Source organism: Octodon degus, unplaced genomic scaffold (assembly GCF_000260255.1).
Source record: "Octodon degus isolate 3935 unplaced genomic scaffold, OctDeg1.0 scaffold00011, whole genome shotgun sequence".
Taxonomy (NCBI): Eukaryota; Metazoa; Chordata; class Mammalia; order Rodentia; family Octodontidae; genus Octodon; species Octodon degus.
Window position 1 is genome coordinate 7,309,137 of NW_004524587.1, and position 8,188 is coordinate 7,317,324.

At 47.0% G+C, this 8,188-nt stretch overlaps 1 pseudogene; it reads right to left on the reverse strand.

The window, feature by feature from the left end:
- Positions 1-5,740: 5,740 nt before the first annotated feature.
- On the reverse strand, positions 5,741-6,453 carry LOC101565433 (annotated as a pseudogene).
- Between the last annotated feature and the right edge of the window lie 1,735 nt (positions 6,454-8,188).

Consider the following 8,188-nt stretch of genomic DNA (forward strand, 5'->3'; position numbering starts at 1 on the left):
GAGAGAGAGAGAGAGAGAGAGAGAGAGAGAGAGAGAGAGAGAGAGAGATTCTGCCCCACACAGACACACGGTTGTCAGTGTTTGTCGGTGTGAAGCAGCAGTTCCACCTCTGGAATAAACATGGCGACATCTCGGCATGAAGGGCCCATGACTCAGCCGGATCCGCTCATCTAGGCAGTGGTGCCATCAGCTCACAGCAGGAATGTGCACTGTGCAGATAAGACGATCGAAGCTGCTGAAACCGTGCTTCCTATGGAATCTCCTACCTGCTCGAGGGATTCAGCAAGTCCTGTATTTAGCCATGCTGCTGTGACATCCAGTGTCAGGACAGTGTGTCAGATAAAGAATTTGAACTTCACCTATTCCTGCATCACCAGCAGCCATGAACCAATGAAAAGCTGAGCATAAACCAAAGTCCCAGCCATCACCAATTTCCAGTGACTCCTTAAGAAGAAACCCAGAGAAAGAAAAGAAACACAATACTTGTGGGAGTTTTAGATCTATTTCAAAATAAGAATACTATTTCTGGTATATTAAGTGGACTCAGAAAAGCGCATATTCAAGCTGGTGGATTCAAAGACCATCTCTAAGCTTCGGGGAAAAGCAGAAGAACAAACCAGACATGAGCTAAGAAACTATGGGATAAGTTTTGGGATACTGCTACCAAAGGGAATTCCTGCAAGGAGTGAAGGCACGGGGCCCTCATGGAGGACAGGGGCACAGAGAGAGTCAAGGGAGGAGCGGAGAGAGAAGAACCTTCGAGGCCAGGCCCCAGGGCCCCACCTCTTCCAACCAGACGCTGCCTCCTACCAGCAAGTCAGCTCTTAGCCCCCGTAGCCCAGTCGCCTTCTGGAAGCCCCAACAGGGAACATTTGAAATCTAAACTATAACTGTAGTACAACTTCACAGTCAAGAAATCGACATTAGTGCTGTTCATCTACCCTATTGCGATTTCACAGTTTTACCTATTACGTGTGTGTGTGTGTGTGTGTGTGTGTGTGTGTGTGTGTGTGTGTTGCACTCTGCAGCTTTCTCACCTGTGTAGCTCTGTGCCAATACCACATCACAGTCAGGACACAGCAAGGATTTCTCATGCGACTCTTACATGCAGTCATCTCCCGCTCCACCTCCCTAAGCTACTGGCAGCCACTAGTCTTTCCCAGATCTGTGTTAGTGTCATTGCAAAGATGTTTCAAAATGGAGTCAGATAACATAACCTTCCTCCCATGCTGTTGGGTCGGTGGTTTGTGCCTGCTTATCGCTGAGTACATTCCTCGTGTGGATGTGCCACAGTTGCTTACTCATCCAGCTGCCGAAGGACTTTAGTGTTGTTTCCAGTTTTCGATTTGAACCTTTTTTTTGTTGTTGTTAAGTTTTGCAAAAGCAAAAATGTTGGCTGGGCATGGAGCTCAGTGGGAGAGTGTTTGCTTCGCATGTACAAGGTCCTGGGTTCAGTCCTCAGTACTGTGAAAACAAATAAAAACAAAATGTTTTCCCTCACTCAGTGGAATAACACATGGAAACACAGTGAATAATCTTTCTCCTGCCTCCCAGCAACCAGTGTGAACAGCCTTGTGTTACTTCTCCTCACACCCTTTCCTTTGCTCCATATGTACAAATACCAAAAGGAAGTTTTTGTTTGTAAAAAGTACGTTTCACGCTGCAATTTGCTTTTCTCACTTGGGAATACATTTGCTGTCCCTCGGGTAGTAGGCGTCATGTAAGAGAAACTTTCCATTTTCAGCAGCACTTCCCTAAGGAAGTAGCAGAAAGGACTCTGCTGCTCTGCCTTTAGTCTGGACCTGGACATGCTGGGTGGATGTGGGTCTCCTGGTTATGCCCCGCCCCGCCCCGCCCCTCAGAGCACAACTGTCCACTGTGGAAACCATGCAGGAGACACCAAAGAAGTGGTGGGTGGGGAGAGTGGTGGTGCCGTGGGACCCTGGGGTTGCAAAAAATGAAAAGAAGCTTGTGGCAGCTTCCCACATAACACTTGGTAGGGGGCCCGTACTCAGTGTTTCTCAGCCCCACCTGGACAGAGGAGTGGCCCAGGATGCTAGGTGGGGAACCCAGGAAGCAGCTGTGAGCAGCCAGCAGGTGCCTTCCTCCATGAGGCCTGAGACTCCCTGCTGCCCCTGAAAAACACTTGCTGACCTCACAGCACTGTGAAGGGGACCCTGCAGCAAATACCTCTGCCCTAGGGAAGTACTGTCTTTCCCATTGCACCCCAGGCCCTGAGCCACCCAGCTGGCAGGGGACACCTGGTGCCGGCCACCTAGCCATCTTTGGCTTTGGGAATTTACCCAGTTTGGAAACCTTTGGCCTCTCAGGCAGCACCAGTGGGGACTGTAAGTTTCTGGTGGCACCAGATAAATTGAGCAAGCCCAAATAATACCACAAAAGCTCTGAAGATTCAGGTGCTGTTGCAACCAAAGCTCATAGCTGTAGGCTAGGACCTGAATGTTAACCTTAACTAGGGTGACCTGCTCTATTAATAAATGATTTAAATGGAACCCAGAATCTCCTAACATACTAGCATAACGTCCAGTATATAATAAAAATCACCAGTTACTCCAAGAGCCAGGGTGCTCACACATAATTGAGAAAAGACAACAACAACAACAAAAAAGGAATTTGAAGAAATATTGGCCAGGCCATTCCACCCAAACTTAATTTAAAAATCTGCCAATTCAAAAGGCTGCATCTATCTAAATTTTCTTTTCTTATCCAAGTAGGACAAACAAATCCATGCATGTCAGGATGCATCATAAACTGCTAAAACTAGAGACAACAAAAAAGTCCCAGACAGAAGCCAGACATTACCTACAGGGAGCTGGTGCAGCAGACTGGATCGCTCATCTGTAGCCATGAAGGCTAAACAAAGCTGGTAACATTTTTCAAGGGCTGAGAAAAAAAAAATACCTATCAACTCAGAATTATGTGTCTGACAAAATTACACAAGGATGAATGAGAAATAAGACATTCTAGGGTGAATGAAACAAGAAGAATTTGTCATTAGCAGGCTTACCCCTGAAGAATAGCTAAAGGAAGTTCTTCACACAAAAGGAGATGGTAAAAGCTGGAATCTTGGCACAGCAGGAAGGAAAAATGAACAACAAAAAGAGGAGAAATATTGGAGCATGTCATAGATTATCCTCATGAGTTCCATAGATCAAGTTTGATGGCTAAAAGAAAACTTACATGACTTGATATTCAGCACAATGATATTTAAAAGGAAGTAAAAAGAGGATCAGACACACCAGTAAAATCTCCACACTTCACTCAAAGGTTAAAAAGTATGACACTCAAAGACACTCTGAAGCCGAAGTGATTTTCCCCCCAGCATGGAGGCCTGAGCTGAAGCTGTGTCACTGAGCTACATCCCCAGCCCTTAGCCATTTTTCACTTTGAGACGCAGTCTCGCTCAGTTGCCCATGAGACAGATGAGAAGCGCCTGACTCTGGCTTTTTCTGTTGCCAGCTAGGAAGGTGGGATATAACCTGCCCAGAAGTTGCCCAGTCCTCCTCTGGCTTCCCTTTGCTCCTCCTTGCACCCCAGTAGACCGGGACAGCTTGCTTCACTGTCCTGCCAAGCTGTTCTCCTTGACTGGCCATCAAACTGTTGTTTTCAAGTGAGTGGGGCCGAGCGGCATGGTAATCCTCCTCTGCTCTGGACACGTCAGGTGGTGCTGTTGTACTTTGGAGAGCACAGGGTGCCCAGACAGGGCCTGAGATCAGGAAGGAGGAATCTGGTCCCTTATTTGCATACTCCATATTCACAGCAAGCCTTCCAGAAGGTGCCCTGGTTTCAGCCCTCACCCTCACTGATACAGGACTGCAAGCTGCAACATAAGCACTTTCCAGGCAGTTGTTGAGTTTTCAGTCTAGGCAGCCTCTGTAGGGCCCCCTGTGCTGCTGCTATCGAAAAGACTAGTTTTGGTGTTTCTGTAGACCCATTCATGACTATTTCTTTCTTGGGTACTGTGGACTCTGAAGTTCCTATTAGTTTATTTGGGATATTTTCTATCCTGAGTAGTGTGGCCAGAACTGTCAGTTTCCAAAGAAAGATGAATAAATACCTAGAGCTGTTAACATCAAACAGCTTTGGACACCAGTAGCCAAAGCATGGGAAGACAATGGCCCACAGTGGCCAAGACACAGCCCCTGATGGAGCTGACCTATGGTGTCTGTCACAAGCCAGCATCTGATGGTGATGGCTGGCTGCAACAGTGACCAGCAGCAGGCTGGTGACATGAGGACCACCAGCAGACCTGCACTTGGCTGGTTCATAATTTCTGTCTGAATGGAGCAAAAGAACTAATTCTAGGCTGATTCACAAACGCCCAGGCTGGGTACAAACTTGTGATCCTCCTTCCTCCACATCCCAGAATGCTGGGATGATAGGGGTTTGCCACCATGCCACTCTAACTCATGGTGGGATTCTAAAGAAGGTTCAGGTAACCCAGGGGAAGGCAGAATGAGAATTAGAGGAATAAGAAACAGGAAACAAATAGAAAACAAAAACTAAATGGCAGGTTTGTAAGAGCTCCAAACTGGAGCTAGCCCAGCTGTCTTTCAGACTGCGGCGCATCTGTGCTGTGAATTACTATTCAGCACTGAAGAGGAAGGGACATAGCAACCCGGATGACTCTCAAGGGGATTAGGCTGAGCAAGAAAGGCCAGTTCCCAAAGGTTGCCTTCCATATGGTGCTTGTTATGTAACATTGCTGAGATGGTAACCCCAAGGCTGGACACAAGTGTCTTTGTTGTCTGGAGTGGGGATGTAGAAGGACAACACAAGGGTTGTTTTGTTTTGTTTTGTTTTCCCCAGTACTAGGGAGTGCCCCAGGGCCCTCACCCTGAGCTACATCCCCAGCCTTGCTGCTATCTCTTATTTTGAGACAGGATCTTACTAAGTCACCAAGGCTGAGCTTGAAATTGCAATCCTCTTACCCCAGCCTCCCAGGCTGCTGGGATCAGCTCCATATCTTTCTTGTGATGGTGGATACAGACCTGCACCTGTAACAAAATGACATAGAGTAGATACGCACCCACGCGTGAGTATGAGGGGCGGTGGGGGAAGTGCGTGAGGTGAGCGGGCGCCAGCATCTGAGTGTGCTGTTGCACTTCAGTTTTGCAAGCTGATCCTGCTGGAATGAACTGGACAGAAGGCTGCACATGGGGCTTCATCTTCATTTTTTTTTTTTTTTTTTAAGTTTTGAGTCGGGGCTCCACTGTGCAGTTCTGACTGGCCTTAAAATACACCCTATGACCCAGGTTGACCTCAAACTTGTGATCTTCCTCTTGAATGTTGAGATTATAGGCATGTGCCACCACACCTGGGTTGTCTTATCTCTATAATTCTTTCAAAATAAAAAGTTTAATTATGGGGGGGGGATCCAGATACTGTGATCCACAATCCCTTCTGATAAGCAGCCTTGAACTTTGAGCATTTTTTTTTCCTTTTGGAATTTACTTATGTACATAAATAGCGGCATGAGAACAGAGTGTTCTAAGGCTTGTACATTATTTCTAGGTAAAAGGATTTCAGATTATTCCACTTGCAGTATGGCATCACCCAAGATAACAAAAGGCCTAGTATAATTTTTCCTGAAGAAAAAAGCCAGTTTTCTACATTCAGTACTGCCTTCTCTGCCACTTTTCTGTAGCAATACCGACTTACTGTCCAGAGTTTCCAGTGTTTCCTACAACTCATTAAAATGGGCAGAGCATGGAGTTGTCTACTTACTTCCTGGTGAACTCTGCACATTTCCTGGTTTCTGGAAGTTCTTCCACAAAGCTTCCATAACTATGTATCCTCGTAAACCCCAGTCACACAACTTCTCCCCACTGGCCTGGATGAACGAGACAGCTTGTCGTGGGCAATAGATGGAGGCCGCTAATCCTGTGAAACCAGGTGGATACACCAGCTTTTTTATTTTTGAACTTCTAGTGAAAAGAAGTCCAACAAAGCCAGTGAAATCAAGAACACCAAATCTTGGGGAAAAAACCTTGGGGGCATTTTGGAGATACTCAGAGCTGTCTAATCCCCACTGAACCAAACTTTGCACCTTGGATTTAGTTTGGGAGTATGTTTTCTGTCACCAATTTGTATATGGCTCACAGTGTCAGAGCTGTGAGATGCCTTCTTCAAGCTGAGTCCTTGGCTCCTCCGTGTATTTAGACTGACCCTCAGGCACTGAGTAGAGTGACAGCTCATCAGGCTTCATGGAGTTTTTGTGAGGTGAATCCTTTTTGGGTGCAGCACAGACTCTGAAAGTGAGCAAGCTCAGGCTGGCCAGGCCCACAGATTTCTGAAGTACCTTGAACATGTCTTTGCAATATATGAAGATGAAGATGTAACAGAAGCCATGCGAAGGCTTCCAGAAAACCTTTATAATGACAAGATGTTTCGCATTAAGAGAGCCCTGGACCTGAGCATGAAGCATCAGATCTTGCCTAAAGCAGTGGACAAAATATAAGGATAAATTCTACCTTGAGCCACATCTTGAAGAGGTTATTCAGGCAAGAAAAGAGAAGAATGGGCAAAAGAGTGATCACATAGTTGAAGTCTGTGGATACAGCTGTCTTCAAAATATTTTTATGAATTTGGTAACCCTGAAACACGGTTCAAAAATTATCTGGTCTGCAGATACCACACCTTAAATAAATGCTTATTATATTCATAAAACAAAACATGTCTCTGGCAGTGGTGGCTCTGGCAGAGTCCTGAACTTTGGGCATTTGACAACTCCCCTATGCTAGATCTTTGCACTTTACTGAAAACTCTTTTGACTAATGGTCAGTGGATTTTGATTTATTCCTTTGCACCAGGGCTCATGCATGCTTACCTGTCCTACCTGGAGAGCAAGATTCAGTCCTTAGTCAGCACACTTGAACCCTACCACACATTCCAAAGCTGCCAGGGGCTCCTGCCTTATCTGGCAGAGCCATACTCTGTGTGCATTTTTTCCTGTTAAGCCAAGGAACCAGGGCCTTATGTGCCCTGCTGTTATATTTTTGTCTTTTCTTTAGCAGTGGTGTGTAGAGTGAGTAGTTACTGGCTCAAAAACACACATGGATCAGTAAAACAGAATAGAGGAAGCAAAAACAACTCCAGGCATATTCAGCTATCTCATCTTTGACAGAGGGCCGAAAACATACACTGGAAGCAAGGTAGCATCTTTAGCAAGTGATGCTGGGAAAACTGGATATCCACCTAGACCCTTGTCTCTGTATCCTAAACTAAAATCAAAATGGATCAAAGATCGAAATGTAGAAACAGTCTGTTAGAAGATAAAATAATTTGAGATCCAGTCCTAGTCCAGGCCCCGGTGAATGTGTGGGAGAGCTTCCTGCTACCCTGCACTGGCAGGACCTGCCAGTCCCAGCCCAGGTGCAGCGTGGGTGAGACTCTCTTCCATCCTCTTGGGACCCCCTCACCACTCCACAGCGCAACCCCCACCCCACCCACCGAGAATTTCTGCCGTGTTCTGGGGACTCCTAGCCCAGGCCCGGTGAGTGTGTGGGAAAGCTTCTGGCTACCCTGCACCAGCAGGACCTGCCAGTCCCAGCCCAGGTGCAGCATGGGTGAGACCCTCTTCCACCCCCTTGGGACTCCCCTACCACTCCACAGCACCCCCCCCACCCCGCCCGCCCAGTGAGAATTTCTGCCTCATTCTGGGGACCCCAAGATCCAGCCCTAACCCATGCCCGGTGAGTGTGTGGGAGAGCTTCCTCTCCCACCATTCCACCTTATCCCCTCCAGACTCAGCTCGGGCCTGGCATACAGGCCTGGGGTGAAACTCATCAGCTGCAATCCCTGCAGAGAGATTAGGAGACAAAGCCACCCAGCTATCCAGGAGCAGAACATCTTGCCAGAGGGGCACAACAGGATCACTCCCAAGGGCAGCAGCAGGAAGGAGCTGAGCACAGCAGCCAGACCCAAGCCAGGCACAACTGGATAAATCCTAACTTTGTAGATTTACACTGAATTTCAGTAGGTGCTAAGGTTATAACTGCACCAAAGCTCTACAACAAAGGTCAAAAGACAGTGCTACACAAGAAGGAGCAAAATGCAATCTCAGACCCCAAGCCCATCCACAGCAAGTGCAGAGGACACTAACAGAACAAATTGGGAACCACACAGCTGAAGTCAATGAATCAACAGCTTCTGAAAAGAAGAAACA